We start from the raw sequence: 19,790 nt of genomic DNA, 5'->3' as shown, positions 1-19,790 counted from the left end.
TAATAATAATAATAATAATAATAATAACAATAATAATAACAATAACAATAATAATAATAATAATAATAATAATAATAATAATAATAATAATAATAATAATAATAATAATAATAATAATAATAATAATAATAATAATAATAATAATAATAAACTACCTCAAAGGAAGATGTTCTAAAAAAAATAGCCCATGCCCGGGCTCGAACCCACGACCTCCTGCTAATCCAACAACACCCCAAACCATAAGAGCTATCATACTTTCTTGTTATATAACTGGATTAAATACTATATAACCCTTTCATCATTATTCTAATTATCCTCATAATCATCAAAATTCTAGTATCACGTCCCCATTTCTATGTTTTGGTTTCTTTTTCCTCGGCCCACCCCAAGCCCAATCATTTATTTCCAGTTGGATTTCAAAGCCCAATTTGATGAAGTCCACTTAACAAAACCCAATAACAAGCAAAGGGATACGGTTTTTAACAGACAAAGAAACACGTGGGGTTGCAAAAAAAAAAATAATATACAGCTCGATTTCCTTCATCAATTATCACCATCATTCGTTTATGATTATCATCATCATTAATCGAAATCAATACATCATCACCATTATATCAACATCATCTTCCTCGCTGTACATCATGTATCAATCATCATCTTTATCGTTCTTAACCTAAACAGGATATAACGGTGTTCAGCAGCAATAGTATAACATAATAACATCACTAATTAACTTCGCTCTTCATCTCATCATCAACGTTATCAACCTCATCATCGAGCGTTTTATAATCGTCATCTTCATAATCTGATTATCATGATCTTAAACTACATCATCATCATCGTATCATCACAATCATCATCATTATCATCATTTATCGAAACAGAAACAACACGAATGCAGTAGCGGTTGCAGTAATATAAGTGGGGTGTGGGCTGCAAAAACAGCAGTGTTTGATGGTGGTGGTTCGTTTGGATCATAAACAGGATCAATATATGGGAATTCATGATTTGCAATTTGGAGAGAGAGAGAGAGAGAGATGAGATATAGATGATGAGAGAGAGATGGTGGTGGTGACTGTAATCATAAACGGATTCATGGTGATGGAAATGGGTTTCGAAGAGGTGGTGAGGATGGTTGAACATGGTGGCTCGTGGTGATGGAATTTGAGTGAAAACAGCATCGGTACGTTAGTAGCAGGAGATGGTGACGTTTATTGATGGTGATGGTTATCATGATGGTGAAGAGGGTGATGGTGGTGGATGAAGGTCGATGGGTTTGTGGTGGTGCTCTGGTAGTGGTAGTTCTATGGTGGTGGACGGTTGTGAAGAATACCGGTGGGGAGAGGTGATCGTGATAGATAAAACTAGGTGCTGGTTTTCTTCTTGGTTCCAAGGATAAGTATACATATATAGATTTATATGTAATTATAAATTTAATTCAATAATTAATAATAATAATATAATATTACAAACACAGTAATCTTGTTGAATTCAGAAATTAAACAGTTTAGCCGCCTGCACTTTTGATAATTTCGTACCGACAGTTTATCTCAGATGGCTATAACGTGTTCATTGCTAAACAGTTAACGTATAATATAATTCAGAAAAATCTCATATTTTAAAATTAAGTTCATTTATTTATTTCAGTCATTACCTGTTTGAAACCTGATCAAAAAGATTCGAAAATTATTTATTTTCTGTTCCAATTTATATGTACGGAGTACTAATATTTAAACTTAAAAAAGTAAAAATATTTTTAACAAATCTAAAATCTTCGTAATCGATTTACAGTTCAACTTTTATTTTAATCCTTCATAAACTCATGTTAAATCTATATGAACGCTAACGAAATGTCAACGGAGTATTACTGAAGTTTACTAATTTAGCTCGAAATCATTTATTTTTAATATATTCCCTTTTTATATATATACAGTTTTAAAATAGTAAGTTTAATTACTAAAACAAATATATTATATATTTTTAAACAATAGATTTAATATAACTTTATATATTTACAAGTAATATTTATATACATATTTATATATATCTATATATTCATAAATATAGTTTCCATTACATCGCATTTTATTTAATTTATTTTACAATATAAATTCTAATAATTTAATTATATAATATTCCAAATTATATTTCAAATTATAAATACCTATTTAAATATATATGTTATCTATTTACAAATAGTTGTTCGTGAATCGTCAGGAATGTCGAAAGTCAAACGAATATATATGAAACAGCTCAAAATTTTTGTGATTCAACATTACAGACTTTACTTATCGTATCGAAATCATATAAAGATTAAGTTTAAATTTGGTCGGAAATTTCTGGGTCGTCACAACCATCATCAACACCAACAGTACCATTACCACCTCCAACCACAATCGCGTTGTAAACCTCAACTTCACAATCTATCCCACGAACATCAACGTCATACGCACCATAGATACCAAGGAGTACCAACAACAATAACTGACGAAGTATTAATTCATAACTTCATTGGAGAAACATTCCGTGGCGATTATGTAATCACTAAAGTCTTAGAGATTATCTAATCTAGCCCTAACCATAAATCAGTTAAGCGAACCAAAATGATAGAAGGAAGAGTAGAAACCCTGATAAAAATGGTGTGTGATTAACAAGCTAAACTTGTTTTACCAACAGCATCAACAGTACCGTCAGCGTCACCAGCATCGTCAGTACAGTCAACATCAGAATCAACAACACCTATAACATCACAAACTCCGTCAGTTCAAGAATCACTGTGGACATCATTACGAATCAATAACGCGTATATTGTATCAACGAGTTATGAAGAATTAACTCATTCCCTCTGAAGAAATTATATTATATATATATATATATATATATATATATATATATATATATATATATATATATATATATATATATATATATATATATATATATATATATATATATATATATATATATATATTTTGAAATAAAAAATAAATCTTTCCGTGCTAAGCTATTGTGTGTGAATCTTAACTACTCGGTTAATTCATATTACAAATATGTAATAATGTACGTCCTTCGCCCGCAACTTAACCATCGTTAACTACAATCTCTGTCTCAATTCAACAAATTTCAATTCCTAATAAATCAAGTATATATTTGATTTTTCACTTTCATCATCGATGTAACCGAAACTTTTCAGATAACATCATTCGTACTTTAACGAAAACCAACATCACGCCTCAACAAATAACGAAGTATTGATTCATAATTTCAATATTATTGAAGAAATACTTATGTAATCTCTAAAGCCTTCAAGGGATTATTCAATTCTAGTTCCAACTGTAAATCGAATGAGTTTAATTTAGTATTAACTCATTAAAATCTATGTTACATCTGAAGAGAATATATACATATATATTTTCATAAAGACTGTAATAAATTTTTTTTGTACAAAAATATTAATTGTGAAATTTTTTTTAACGGGTAGGTAATACCCGAGATATATATATATATATATATATATATATATATATATATATATATATATATATATATATATATATATATATTCACAATTAATATGTTACATTCTTCGAATCTAATTAAGCAAATTTTCAACTGTACTTCCTATTTTCACAATAATATACATTCTTTCATAGAAATCAAAACAACCATACTCATTCAAACTCAATTACATATTCTGATTTTGAAACGTCAGAATTCAATTCAAGATATAACTGGTACCATCACTTTTAGATTCCTACATCTTTCAAAGCTATACTTTGACTTCAAAACTGTGTTAGAACATCAAATGTATATTAACGATTACAATCTGTGTTCAAACCCTTCGAAAATTTCTGAAGACACTTCAAATAATGAGCAATCTAGATGATGATCCAACCACATATTATCCACAGTTATGTACTTAAAAATCTCTCGAAACCAAAGTCATAATTCAACACATATCTGTGTCAGATCCTTTGGCATTTATTAGCAAAAACAACTTTGCAATTCCTTTTTAAAGTAGCAACTTCTATCACAGCTCCAGCAAGATAACTTTGATTTTTCATTCGGAGTAGCCTTATCATAATCTTGATATATATGATTACCCTTTTGTTACCGGAGAACCTTTCATGTTCCACCACATTAGCAATAAACTTATTCACAACTTCATTGATCTTTGACCTTCCGAAGAATCATTATATTTACCGAAACCCCATCATTTACTCATTCGCATCTTGTAACGAGAATTGCCATACGAATCATCGGAAATTAGTAATCAGTATTTTGAAATCTCGCAGCATGTCTACGCCAACAGTTATATGTGTATATATAACGTCTATCTTCTGGACTTGAATTGAATGTGAAGTTTCTGAAAAATACTCCGAACTACGAATTGGTTCTCCGAAAATGGAAAAATGCTGATAAAGCAGCAAAAACTATTAACGACTCTAACAGTAAAAGTTTGATGATAATGAATAAGTGTGCTGGCAAAGCACAGAAAAAGAGAAGTCTTGGAACTGGAAACCGGATTGAGCAAAGTATGAAGGAGGCTGTGGACAAATCACAAGGACTGAACCTGACTTCAAAGAAACCAAATGATTCAGTACCTACTGAAGTCATTAACGAATACCTTGCTCCTGTACAATATTCTTCATCATCCTCTGATATTAGAAATTCTAAGATATCATCGTATCTTTTATTATAAATATCCTTCATATTTCTGAAGATATTTTCATAATTATTTTTATCTGAAATCATTTACCTCTTCACGCTATCTGTATTACATCATAAAAGAAACTATTTTAGTTTCTAAATTCTGAAACATTCGAGTTTAAAATAGGAATATTTTTGAAGTAGTGTTGGGAACTGAAGCATGAGTTAGTATAATATAATAACACTTGATCAACATGATTATATTACAGTAAGTCTTGCTGAGTTTCTAAATGGAACATGATGATTCACAGATCATAACATCATCATGTGCCAGGTTATACGACTCTTGTATTCTATTTAACCTCTAAAATATCAAGAAAATATTTCTTGATGATTCGGCCTTTTTCGAGGTATTCTAGTAATTTAACAAATCAAGATCGTGCCATTACAAATTTCTTCTTAGAACATTTACTATATTCATTCCGAAATTCATATCTGCGAATTCTGTACCATTACATGCGGTGCTTAATCGCAAGAAGAAGAAACGAAAGGACAAAGCTTCGAAACAGAAAATTGGGATATAAATTGCAGCAAATAAAAGAGAGCAGTAATTGGAGATGACAATGATTATAGAAGACAGAAGCAGGGACATCGAAATATAAGGGAAGATATAAAACTCAACAACCACCCAAAAATTATAAACCGTATATGTCGATGCATATAGCAATATAAAGACACGGGAGAACTAGAAACACTATAAACCCAAGAGTATAGTAGAAGTAAATAGATTCTTCCAGCGGTAGATGAAAAAGAAGAATGACCGATATGAAGGTTAGAAGTATATCGAGAATCAGAACTGGATGGAGCATATTGGTGAATACTTTAAAAAAAATGAGTTGAGGGAGGAAGAATAGAAGGTGTGAGTTGTAAGGAAATGAAGGAGGTGGATTTATAGGAAAATCTCCGACAGAGCAATCAAAATGGATGATCGTATTTAAAGCGGATCCTAATTTCCTTGGTTACTGGAGAATCAAATCTTATTACGAAGATTTTCTCCAAATCTCTTGAACTTGAAAATCAATCCTATCTACGTCAAAAGATATGACGAATCTATACCTACTCAATTCACTCTTTTGGTGATAACTTCACTCGTACTCTTCACAAAATCAAATGGTTTTATTCATATTACTCAATGATGATAAAACCCTAATCTTCAGCTTATATGCGTCATGAATACATACTTATTGTCAGCCATGACCACCCCAATCAAATTTCGGGACAAAATTTCTAACGGGTAGGTACTGTGACAACCCGGAAATTTCTGACCAAATTTAAACTTTAATCTTTATATATTCCGGACACGATAAGCAAAGTTTGTAAGTTGAATCTCAAGAATTTTAAATTGTGTTCATGCACTCATTTAACCTCGACCAAATTCCGACAATTCACGAACCATTATATAATTGAATATGAATATATATATGTATGTATATGTATATATATTATAACTTGAGAACGTTAACAAAGTATTAAAAGTATAATACTTTACGTGAACGTATTTGTTTCAATATGATTATCGATGGAATTAGAAGATAATATCAAATGATTGATTTGTCAGATACATTGAATTATGATTATGAGTCTCTGTTGAGAGGCCCACTTTGATTTAGGAAACCTTGCTTGTTAACAATATTCAGAAGATTGGCAAAGTGAATTACATGAAAGAACGAAAGTGTCAATTAACGAGAATCGGACAAATGTTAGTGGAGATTTCTGTTTGACTTTCAGTGCATGCTTTACGATGATTGTCTAGTACCTCTTAATAAGTTAATTATTTAGTTTCATAATATTAAAAATGTTTTACGATATAATAAAACCTTTTAAAAAAGGATGATTTGAAATATAACTGATTCTGAAAAACCAAATTTATAATTTCTCGATTTAGTTTCAAACGTATGAAAATGTCTTTTCATCTAAACAGAACTTTGTTACAAATACGTTTTGAATACATAAAAAGAAATACTATTAATTTTCTTGTAGTATATATATATATATATATATATATATATATATATATATATATATATATATATAAGGATTTAAAATACACAATATAAATTGTCAAGAAGTAGGAACATATTATAAGACTTTAAGATTATCTTTTATCGTTGAAAATGTTAGGAAGACAAATTGAACATCATGTTTTCTTTAAAAATGAATATAGTTTTATAAACATCTAGAACCACTTTTGACACGTTATTATTGAGTCATTAGGATAATTGTAAAGGTCAAACGTTATCCTAAACTTTAGAATCTTTCAATAAACCTTTTGACAAGTTATAAATGATAAGAGTCTGTGATTTAACTTGCAAGGTATATTTAAAAACGTGTTCATTAATTATATATGATTTCAAAAGTAAACAATAGTAATAGTCGCTTAGTGACTCGATTGAGATTTGGTTATGCTAAGAAGTCGAAATTGTAACGACCCGGATTTTTCCGCTAATATATAGAAGATTAATATTTACATAATTAATGTTTCCAACATGTTAAGCAATCAAACTCATTAAGATTTGGTTATTTGAAATAAATTTTATACAAATGTTTGGCCACCCAGTCTGTCTGACGATTCACGAATGTCATAACTCAAAATAATTATATAATGATGTATATATGGATATATATACTTATGATTTGATAAAATGATATTTAAGTATCTCATTACATATAATAACAATTGGTTATATACATAAAATGAGATTACTAACTTAAAGACTTCAAGACTATATACATATATATAACGATTGACGTTGTAATAACTTCTAAATTAAAATATATGTATATGTATTGTACTAATATGTATTAATACACTTTTGAAAGACTTAATAACATATATCAATATATTTATACTCAATAAAGATAGCTATACTCATTTTCTGATTCAATTCTATCAAGAATTCTATTCGTATTCATTCGGTATGTATACCCGTATCATACACAACTCTTAGATGTATATCCTATTGGTACATACATATCAAAATACCATCTAATCAGCCCTAGATTCTGCCCTCAAAGAGAGGTAACCTTAATTGGATGCTAGCATGGAAATTTATACAAAATAACAAACTTGAATTTTGTTTTTGTCTCCCCCATGTTTCACGCCAAAATGGGGATAAATACACATCCATTTGATTCAAGTTTACTACATCATTTACTCTCTACACACACATACTCAAACCCTCTCATAATCTTCATCATATTCAGCAACCTTTTAGTCATAAGCTAAGCCTTAAACACCATAAGAAAAACCAATCAAGAACACTTCATGAAGATCATCCATTTCAAGTCTATACTTTCAATCTTTTGAATCCATTTCAAAAACTCTTTGAAGATCAAGAATTTATCATTCATCTCAGCTAATTTCTAAGTTTTAATCAAGGTAATAAACATACTCAAACTTTGGTTCAATTCATTTAATCATAACTATCTTAAATCAAGATAGATTTCTTACTTGAAACTTTTGTTGATTCCAAGCTTGTACTTCAAGATTTTCTAAGCTATCAAGGACACCATCAACTCAAAGATCCTTTCCTTATTTTTCCAGTAACATCACTCTTTAAACTTGAGGTAGTAACCTTATTCAAAATCTCGTTCGATTCACATTCATATAGCTATCTTATTTTGAGTTATAACTAATAACAACAAGAACATAGTTTAGATTATTTCTAAACTTGTTTGCAAATAAACTTAATCCTTCTAATTTGACTTTTAAAATACTTCAACACATGTATTATGACTATATGTCAAGCTAACATAAGGATATAAAACTTGTAAACAGGAAGAACACCTTGAAATCGAATATACGCCGTCTTAGTCGAACGGGGGCTATTTTGGGTTTAATTTTAAAAACCTATCTTAAACTTTGAATTAAAAGATTTCCTTTGGTGAAAAATATTATTTTATATGGATATGAAATATATCTAAAATCCATGGTTAAACTCTAAGTGAAAGTATGTTTTTCAAAAAGGTCATCAAGATGTCGTTCTTACGACGGATATGACTATCTTCTCTTATTTGACACCTAAGCCATATTTTCGACTATAAACCTATACTTTTTCTGTTAATATTAATAATGTTGTGTTCGATATGAAACCATGGCAACTCGAATCACTCAAAACGGATTTGTAACGAAGAAATTATGGGTAAAACAAAATTGGATATTTTTCTTAATTTTTTAGAAACGGACATGATTCATAAAAATGGATGTTAACCTTATCCTAGCTAACTTACCTTGTATCCTACATGTATTTATACATGTCTTGTTCCTGAACTTATGGAAATACAATTTATAATAGTCGTGATTAAGTTCTACGACAATATATTATAGTCTTAATAAAGATCGTAAGGCACCATATATATATGACTTGATCACCGTGAATTCGTATACAACATTTTGACATATCATTTTGATTTCTTCTATATATATTATTGGAATGAACTATAAGACACCATTGGCAGCAATTTCGAGTTAGATGTGGGTCGAAGTGGATTCCAAAATATTATATACTTTGAGTTGTGATCGAGCCTGAGACATGTATACAATGGGTCACGGATTGCTTCAGACAATATACATATTATGTGTCTTATTATATTAAGACAATATATTATAGTGTTAGTGAATTCTAACACAATATACGCATTTATATTTATATATATATTTATAATGTTGGACTATTGGACTATTGGACTATTGGATTACGAACGTTGGACTACCAACAATGGACAATTAAAATTATCACAAGTATCATAAGTATGGAATATTAATTATATATATATATCTTGACACAAGAATATTATTATTAGGTTCGTGAATTTGTCAAAGGCCAAGTCTTACCACCTTCTATTCGGAAATCATCACAAGTGAGTTATAGTCCCATTTTTACTATCTAAATTATTTTGGGATGAGAATACATGCAAAATTTATAAATGTTTTACAAAATAAGCACAAGTTCATGAAACTACATTCTACGATTGTTTTGTTATACCGGATATCTGTACTTATTATTATTATGCTTGGTAACCTAAGAATTAGTGAAAAACACTAATTGACGCGAATCCTAAAGGTATATCTACGGGCACCAACCACCCCCATTTTCGAATAGTGGAAATGCTTTAGTACTTCGAAGGGTTCTTGTCATACATTTGAATAGTGGAATGTATGATGCCAGATATCTTAAGCACTATATGTTAAGGTCGGTTACCAGGCGACTCATCGGATGAATATTTTTGCAGTTGTAATGATCCTGCGCATTTAATTAAATGAAATCTTGTGGCTTATTAAATATTATGATTATTAATTAGAAATTAAACCTATGACTCACCAACATTTTTGTTGATGTTTTTAAGCATGTTTATTCTCAGGTGAATATTAAAAACGCTTCCGCTGTCGTATGCCAACCAAAGGTCAAGATTTGGAGTCGGCATAATTGTTTATATTGTTTAAAACTTGCATTCAGAGTGTTTGTTGTAATATATTTGATCATATTGTAATGGGTTGTGTAAAAACTTATTTATTTGAGGAGATTGTCTTTGATAGACAATCTAAATTATGTTATTAAGACCTTTATTCAATAATAAAGGACATGGTTATTTTTAAAAACGAATGCAAGATTTGAAAAACGTCTCATATAGAGGTCAAAACCTCGCAAAGAAACCAATTAATATGAAACGTTTATAATTAATATGAACGGGGCATTTCAGTTGGTATCAGAGCGTTGGTCTTAGAGAACCAGAAATTTTTTTTCATTAGTGTGTCTAAAGGATTTTGTTTTTTATGCATTAGTGAGTCTGGACTTCGACCGTATTTGTTTTAAAAATGATTGCTTAACATAATTGTTGGAAACATAAGATTATTAATATGTAAATATTATAAGATATATTATTCCCTTAACGTGCCTGCTATTATGTGATAGATGACTTCATCCGATCATATAAGCATCTCTAGTGATTCAGATTTCATTTACTTATCAAGTGATTCGGAGGCTGAGTCAAAGCATACGACTTATGAACCAACGGAAAAGTTAACTTTTGGTACTACCATTAAAGTGGAAAATTGTTGAGAAAATTGGGAAGATTCACAATTTCCAGAAGAGGTTCCAGAAGTGGATCCGGAAGAAGATCCAGAGGAGGAACCCGAAGAAGAGGATCCTGAAGAAGTTGTGAAAATTACCGAACCACAACGTGATTTGAGAAAATCTTTGGCTGTTATACCCGATCCCAAACCCGATGAACCTATTATGACCCAAAATGTTTGTGATCATCCACCTGAACCATCTAAGAAACTAGTTTATAAAATGACTGCTCGTATAACGACTGGTGGTTTTGCTTCCAAACAATTAGCCAAAAGAACCAATTGGGAGGAATTGGAAAAAGAACTATCCAAACGAAAATCCAAACATTTGGCCGAGAAAGAAACAACGTCAACATCTAAGAAATCTCACCGTTCTTGAACCATCGGCAGCTATCCTGTATTCCATGTATTGTATAATATGTATTATATTATGTGTTTAAGTTTGTAAGAAAATCCGCAATGTAATTTCCTTATGATTGTATAATAATAAGAATAAGCATGGAAGGTTTATTATTATTATTACAACTTATTATTACTTAGTAACGTAATAACTTACCATAGTTTTTCATATTAGAATTTTAGTAGTTAATTTGTGTGTTAGCTGCTAAGTATGAACATTATTACAGTTATAAAACGCTAATATGAAGAAAAGGCTTTTATAATAATAAGTTCATATTAAGCTACAAAATACTTTTTGGCTACTTCTAAAAATTCTATATGATTAACTCATTCGGCTATTTTTAAAGGAAATGGCTCCTCCAGCTACTAGACAACAACAATTGAACACAAAAGAACTTCAAACTTTCGCTGCAAATGTGGCTGTAGTGGTGAATGCAATGAACAACAATAACCATTCGGGTTCCAGCAGTGGAGGAAACAATGGCAACCGGATAGGATGTTCCTACAAAGCTTTTATGGCCTGCAAACCCAATGAGTTTGAAGGAACCGAAGGACCCGTTGGACTAAAGCAGTGGACAGAGAAGGTTGAAGCTGTGTTCGCAATCAGCAACTGTGCAGAAGAGGATAAAGTTAAGTATGCCACACATACTTTCAGGGGTACTGCTTTGACATGGTGGAATACCTACATGGATTACGTAGGGCAGAATACCGCCTACGCACTTCCATGGTCCGCTTTCAAGCACATGATGAAGGAAGAGTACCGTCCCAGAACTGAAATCAACAAGCTCAAGGCAGAGCTTAAAACACTGACAACCCAAGGGTTAGACGTCACTACCTATGAGCGACGTTTCAATGAACTGGCATTAATGTGTCCCGGAGTTTTTGAGGACGAGGAAGCTAAAATCGAAGCATTCATAAAAGGGTTGCCGGAACGAATCCAAGAGCATGTAGGTGCTAACGACCCTGCAACAATGCAGAAAGCGAGCCGTATAGCCCACAAATTGATAGGCCAAATTACAGGAAGGATAAATAAAGAGGAGGCCGAGGAGGCCATAATGAAACATGGAAAGAGAAAATGGGAGGGAAGCGGTGACCAGGGTCACCAGTACAACAACGACAATCAAAACAACAACTACAACAACAATCGCAACCACCCCAACAACAACAATAATTGCAATAACAACCGCAACAATAACCGCAACAACCATTCCAATAATAATTACAATAACAACCGCAACCAAAACTACAACAACAACAACAACCCTAATCCCAACAATAACAACAACAAATGTCTCAACAACAATAACCCTAACAACAACAACAACAACAACAACAACGACAACAAAAAGCAAAGGACTATATGCCCAAGGTGTGATACGTTTCATCCAGAATGGTTTTGTAGAGAGTTATGTACCAAGTGTAATAGGAATGGCCATATTGCGGCAAAGTGTGAAGTCTACGGACCAAATAGAAACAAAGGAGCAAATAATGCCGGAACAAATAATAACGGCGTTGTTTGCTATGGATGTGGAAAACTGGGCCATACCATAAACCAGTGCCGGAATGGAAATGGGCAAGGCCATGGGAGAGCCTTCAACATTAATGAGGAGAAAGCACAGGAAGACCCGGAGCTTGTTACGGGTACGTTTTTTTATCAATAATACACCTGCTTATATTTTATTTGATTCGGGTGCCGATAGAAGTTATATGAGTAGAGAATTTTGTGCCAAATTAAATTGCCCATTAACGCCATTGGATAAAAAGTGTATAGTTGAAGTAGCAAACGGTAAACTAATTAAGGTTGATAAAATTTACCGAAATCGAAAAATTAGTTTAGTTAGCGAAACGTTTGCAATTGTTTTAATACCGGTGGAATTGGGAAGCTTCGACGTAATTATTGGAATGGACTGGATGACCAAGGTGAAAGCCGATGTTGTTTGTCATGAGAAGGCGATTCGCATTCTGAGAGAAAACGGGTTACCCTTAATGGTGTACGAAGAAAAGGGTAATGCCAAATTAAATCTTATTAGTAGTTTGAAGGCACGCAAACTAATAAGAAAAGGTTGCTATGCCGTACTAGCACACGTCGAGAAGATTGAAAAAGAAGAAAAGAAAATCGATGATGTTCCTGTTGCAAGAGAATTTCCTGAGGTGTTTCCGGATGAATTACCGGGACTACCTCCACACCGATCCATTGAATTTCAAATAGATCTTGTACCAGGAGCCGCACCAATAGGTCGTGCTCCATATAGACTTGCGCCCACCAAAATGAAAGAATTACAAAGTCAGCTATAAGAATTATTAGAACGTGGTTTAATCCGACCGAGTACGTCACCATGGGGAGCTCCGATTTTGTTCGTTAAAAAGAAAGATGGGTCTTTTCGCATGTGTATCGATTATCGTAAGCTGAACAAAGTAACCATCAAAAACCGATACCCTTTACCCCGAATCGACGACCTATTTAATCAACTCCAAGGTTCGAGCGTATACTCCAAAATTGACTTAAGGTCGGGTTATCATCAACTAAGGGTTAAAGAAGCCGATATACCAAAAACAGCCTTCAGAACTCGTTATGGCCATTACGAATTCATGGTTATGCCATTCGGTCTAACCAATGCACCCGCAGTTTTCATGGATCACATGCACCGAGTATGTAGTCCATATTTAGATAAGTTTGTTATTGTCTTTATTGATGACATTCTTATCTATTCGAAGAATAACCAAGAATACGAACAACACTTGAGACTTGTATTAGAGTTGTTAAGAAAAGAACAACTTTATGCAAAATTCTCTAAGTGCGATTTTTGGTTAAATGAAGTACAATTTCTTGGCCACGTAGTCAGTAGTAATGGAATCAAAGTTGATCCCGCCAAGATCGAAGCCATCAAAAATTGGGAAACCCCAAAAACTCCAACGCAAATACGTCAATTTTTGGGTTTAGCCGGTTATTATAGGAGATTTATTCAAGATTTCTCCCGAGTAGCCAAACCTTTAACTGCCTTGACACATAAGGGGAAGAAGTATGAATGGACTTCCGAACAAGAGGGTGCCTTCCAATTGTTGAAAAAGAAGTTGACTACGACACCTATTTTATCGTTACCTGACGAAATGGAAGATTTTGTTATCTATTGCGACGCATCAAGAATGGGTTTTGAGTGTGTTCTTATGCAACAGAAGAAGGTGATTGCATATGCTTCTCGACAACTCAAAATTCATGAACAAAACTACACCACACATGATCTGGAATTGGGCGCCGTTGGTTTTGCATTAAAGATGTGGAGACACTATCTATATGGGGTCAAGTTTATCGTATACACCGACCACAAAAGTCTCTAGCATATTTTAAATCAAAAGCAACTAAATATGAGGTAGCGTAGGTGGGTTGAGCTGCTAAATGATTATGATTGTGAAATCCTTTACCACCCGGGGAAAGCAAATGTGGTAGCCGATGCCTTGAGTCGAAAGGAAAGAGAACCTATTCGAGTAAAAGCTATGAACATGATTATTTATACAAATCTTACTACTCGAATAAAAGAGGCACAACAGGAGGTTTTGAAGGAAGGAAGTTTTGAAAGGGAAATACCCAAAGGATTAGAAAAACAGCTTAATATTCGGGAAGATGGAACCAGGTATTTAGCTAAAAGAATTTGGGTACCAAAGAATGAGGATTTGAGGAAAGTGGTACTAGATGAAGCACATAAAACCAGATATTCAATGCATCCCAGAGCGGGGAAAATGTACCAAGACCTCAAGAGAATCTTTTGGTGGCCAGGAATGAAGGCTGATATAGCCACATATGTAGGAGCATGTTTGACTTGTTCTAAAGTCAAAGCTGAGCATCAAAAACCATCGGGTCTACTCCAACGACCTGAAATCCTAGAATGGAAATGGGAAAACTTTACCATAGATTTCATTGCTAAGTTACCTAGAACCGCAGGTGGTTATGATATGATTTGGGTAATAGTCGATCGTCTTACTAAGTTAGCACATTTTCTGCCAATAAAAGAAGAGGATGGTATAGAGAAATTAGCACGATTATACCTGAAAGAAGTTGTTTCTAGACATGGTATACCAATCTCTATTATCTCTGATCGTGATAGCAGATTTACTTCCAGATTCTGGCAGGCATTACACGAAGCGTTGGAAACTCGTCTAGATTTAAGTACAGTCTATCATTCACAAACTGATGGGTAGAGTGAAAGGACGATTCAGACACTCGAAGACATACTACGAGCATGTGTTATTGATTTTGGAAGTAGTTGGGATCGACATCTACCGTTAGATGAGTTTTCCTACAACAACAGCTATCATTCTAGTATTGAGGCAGCACCATTCGAGGCACTTTATGGTAGAAAGTGCAGGTCTCCAATTTGTTGGAGTGATGTGGGGGATAAACAGATTACAGATCCGAAAATTATCCAAGAAACCACCGATAAAATCATTCAAATTCAGCAACGATTGAAAACAGCCCGGAGTCGACAAAAGAGCTATGCAGATGTTAGGAGAAAACCTTTAGAATTTAAGGAGGGTGACATGGTTATGCTTAAGGTATCACCTTGGAAAGGTGTTATTCATTTTGGAAAGCGGGGGAAATTGAACCCAAGATATATTGGGCCATTCAAGATTGAAAAACGCATTGGGCCGGTGGCCTATCGACTTGAGCTACCTCCACAATTAGAAAAGATTCACAACACCTTTCATGTTTCAAACTTGAAAAAATGCCTAGCTACCGAAGATCTCATTATTCCTTTAGACGAGATTAAAATTTACGAGAAACTAAATTTCATCGAAGAACCAGTCGAAATTATGGATCGTGAGGTCAAACGACTCAAACAAAGTAAGATACCAATCGTTAAGGTTCGATGGAATGCTCGTAGAGGACCTGAATTTACTTGGGAATGAGAAGACCAAATGAAGCTGAAGTACCCACATTTGTTTCCCGATATCGCACGTTAACTAGGTACTATTCTAAATTTCGGGACGAAATTTAATTTAACGGGTGTGTAATGTAACGACCCGGATTTTTCCGCTAATATATAGAAGATTAATATTTACATAATTAATGTTTCCAACATGTTAAGCAATCAAACTCATTAAGATTTGGTTATTTGAAATGAATTTTATACAAATGTTTGGCCACCCAGTCTGTCTGACGATTCACGAACGTCATAACTCGAAATAATTATATAATGATGTATATATGTATATATATACTTATGATTTGATAAAATGATATTTAATTATCTCATTACATATAATAACAATTGGTTATATACATAAAATGAGATTACTAACTTAAAGACTTCAAGACTATATACATATATATAACGATTAATGTTGTAATAACTTCTAAATTAAAATGTATGTATATGTATTGTACTAATATGTATTAATACACTTTTGAAAGACTTAATAACATATATCAATATATTTATACTCAATAAAGATAGCTATACTCATTTTCTGATTCAATTCTATCAAGAAGTCTATTCGTATTCATTCGGTATGTATACCCGTATCATACACAACTCTTAGATGTATATCCTATTGGTATATACACATCAAAATACCATCTAATCAGCCTAGATTCTGCCCTCAAATAGAGGTAACCTTAATTAGATGCTAGCATGGAAATTTATACAAAATAACAAACTTGAATTTTGTTTTTGTCTCTCCCATGTTTCACGCCAAAATGGGGATAAATACACATCCATTTGATTCAAGTTTACTACATCATTTACTCTCTACACACACATACTCAAACCCTCTCATAATCTTCATCATATTCAGCAACCTTTGGGTCATAAGCTAAGCCTTAAACACCATAAGAAAAACCAATCAAGAACACTTCATGAAGATCATCCATTTCAAGTCTATACTTTCAATCTTTTGAATCCATTTCAAAAACTCTTTGAAGATCAAGAATTTATCATTCATCTCAGCTAATTTCTAAGTTTTAATCAAGGAAATAAACATACTCAAACTTTGGTTCAATTCATTTAATCATAACTATCTTAAATCAAGATAGATTTCTTACTTGAAACTTTTGTTGATTCCAAGCTTCTACTTCAAGATTTTCTAAGCTATCAAGGACACCATCAACTCAAAGATCCTTTCCTTATTTTTCCAGTAACATCACTCTTTAAACTTGAGGTAGTAACCTTATTCGAAATCTCTTTCGATTCACATTCATATAGCTATCTTATTTTGAGTTATAACTAATAACAACAAGAACATAGTTTAGATTATTTCTAAACTTGTTTGCAAATAAACTTAATCCTTCTAACTTGACTTTTAAAATACTTCAACACATGTGTTATGACTATATGTCAAGCTAACATAAGGATATAAAATTTGTAAACACGAAGAACACCTTGAAAATCGAATATACGCCGTCTTAGTCGAACGGGGGCTGTTTTGGGTTTAATTTTAAAAACCTATCTTAAACATTGAATTAAAAGATTTCCTTTGGTGAAAAATCTTATTTTATATGGATATGAAATATATCTAAATCCATGGCTAAACTCTAAGTGAAAGTATGTTTTTTAAAAGGGTCATCAAGATGTCATTTTTACGACGGATATGACTATCTTCTCTTATTTGACACCTAAGCTGTATTTTCAACTATAAACCTATACTTTTTCTGTTAAGATTAATAATGTTGAGTTCGATACGAAACCATGGCAACTCGAATAACTCAAAACGGATTTGTAACGAAGAAATTATGGGTAAAATAAAATTGGATATTTTTCTTAATTTTTTAGCTACGGACATGATTCATAAAAATGGATGCTAACCTTATCCTAGCTAACTTACCTTGTATCCTACATGTATTTATACATGTCTTGTTCCCGAACTTATGGAAATACAATTTATAATAGTCGTGATTAAGTTTTACGACAATATATTATAGTCTTAATAAAGATCGTAAGGCACCATATATATATATATATATATATATATATATATATATATATATATATATATATATATATATATATATATATATATATATATATATATATGACTTGATCACGGTGGATCTGTATACAGCGTTTTGACATATCATTTTGATTTCTTCTATATATATTATTGGAACGAACTATAAGACACCATTGGCAGTAATTTCGAGTTAGCTGTGGGTCGAAGTGGATTCCAAAATATTATATACTTTGAGTTGTGATCGAGCCTGACACATGTATACAATGGGTCGCGGATTGCTTCAGACAATATACATATTATGTGTCTTATTATATTAAGACAATATATTATAGTGTTAGTGAATTCTAACACTATATACGCATTTATATTTATATATATATTTATACTATTGGACTATTGGACTATTGGACTATTGGACTACGAACGTTGGACTACCAACAATGGACAATTAAAATTATCACAAGTATCATAAGTATGGAATATTAATTTATATATATATATATATATATATATATATATATATATATATATATATATATATATATATATATCTTGACACAAGAATATTATTATTATGTTCGTGAATTTGTCAAAGGCCAAGTCTTACCACCATCTATTCGGAAATCATCACAAGTGAGTTATAGTCCCATTTTTACTATCTAAATTATTTTGGGATGAGAATACATGCAAAATTTATAAATGTTTTACAAAATAAGCACAAGTTCATGAAACTACATTCTACGATTGTTTTGTTATACCGGATATCTGTACTTATTATTAATATGCTTGGTAACCTAAGAATTAGTGAAAAACACTAATTGACGCAAATCCTAAAGGTAGATCTACGGGCACCAACCACCCCCATTTTTGAATAGTGGAAATTCTTTAGTACTTCGAAGGGTTCTTGTCATACATTTGAATAGTGGAATGTATGATGCTAGATATCTTAAGTGCTCTATGTTAAGGTCGGTTACCAGGCAACTCATCGTATGAATGATTTTTGCAGTTGTAATGATCCTGCGCATTTAATTAAATGAAATCTTGTGGCTTATTAAATATTATGATTATTAATTAGAAATTAAACCTATGACTCACCAACATTTGTGTTGACGTTTTTAAGCATGTTTATTCTCAGGTGAATATTAAAAACACTTCCGCTGTCGTATGCCAACCAAAGGTCAAGATTTGGAGTCGGCATAATTGTTTATATTGTTTAAAACTTGCATTCAGAGTTTTTGTTGTAATATATTTGATCATATTGTAATGGGTTGTGTAAAAACTTATTTATTTGAGGAGATTGTCTTTGATAGACAATCTAAATTATGTCATTAAGACCTTTATTAAATAATAAAGGATATGGTTGTTTTTAAAAACGAATGCAAGATTTGAAAAACGTCTCATATAGAGGTCAAAACCTGGCAAAGAAACCAATTAATATGAAACGTTTATAATTAATATGAACTGGGCATTTCAGAAATAAATGCTAGTACATAAACAAAGTTTATTTAGTTAAAAGGAAAACGTTATATAAGATAATGATTTTTCTATTATGTAAACAATCTAAACTAAACTACGAAATATATATAGCTTTTGAAAAACTAAATATTATAATACTTCTAAATATAAAAGTTTATAGTTCTAAATGAAAACATAAATATATATTTTTTTA

General features: G+C 32.0%; 1 pseudogene; it reads right to left on the bottom strand.

Annotated features, from left to right (window-relative positions):
* Window positions 1-16,937: 16,937 nt before the first annotated feature.
* LOC139842253 (uncharacterized) overlaps window positions 16,938-19,790 on the bottom strand; it is a 191,922-nt pseudogene continuing 189,069 nt past the window's right edge.

This window comes from Rutidosis leptorrhynchoides, chromosome 4 (genome assembly GCF_046630445.1).
Source record: "Rutidosis leptorrhynchoides isolate AG116_Rl617_1_P2 chromosome 4, CSIRO_AGI_Rlap_v1, whole genome shotgun sequence".
Classification (NCBI taxonomy): domain Eukaryota; kingdom Viridiplantae; phylum Streptophyta; class Magnoliopsida; order Asterales; family Asteraceae; genus Rutidosis; species Rutidosis leptorrhynchoides.
The sequence above is the reverse complement of the archived record's forward strand: the minus strand, read 5'-3'. Positions and strand labels throughout refer to the sequence as shown.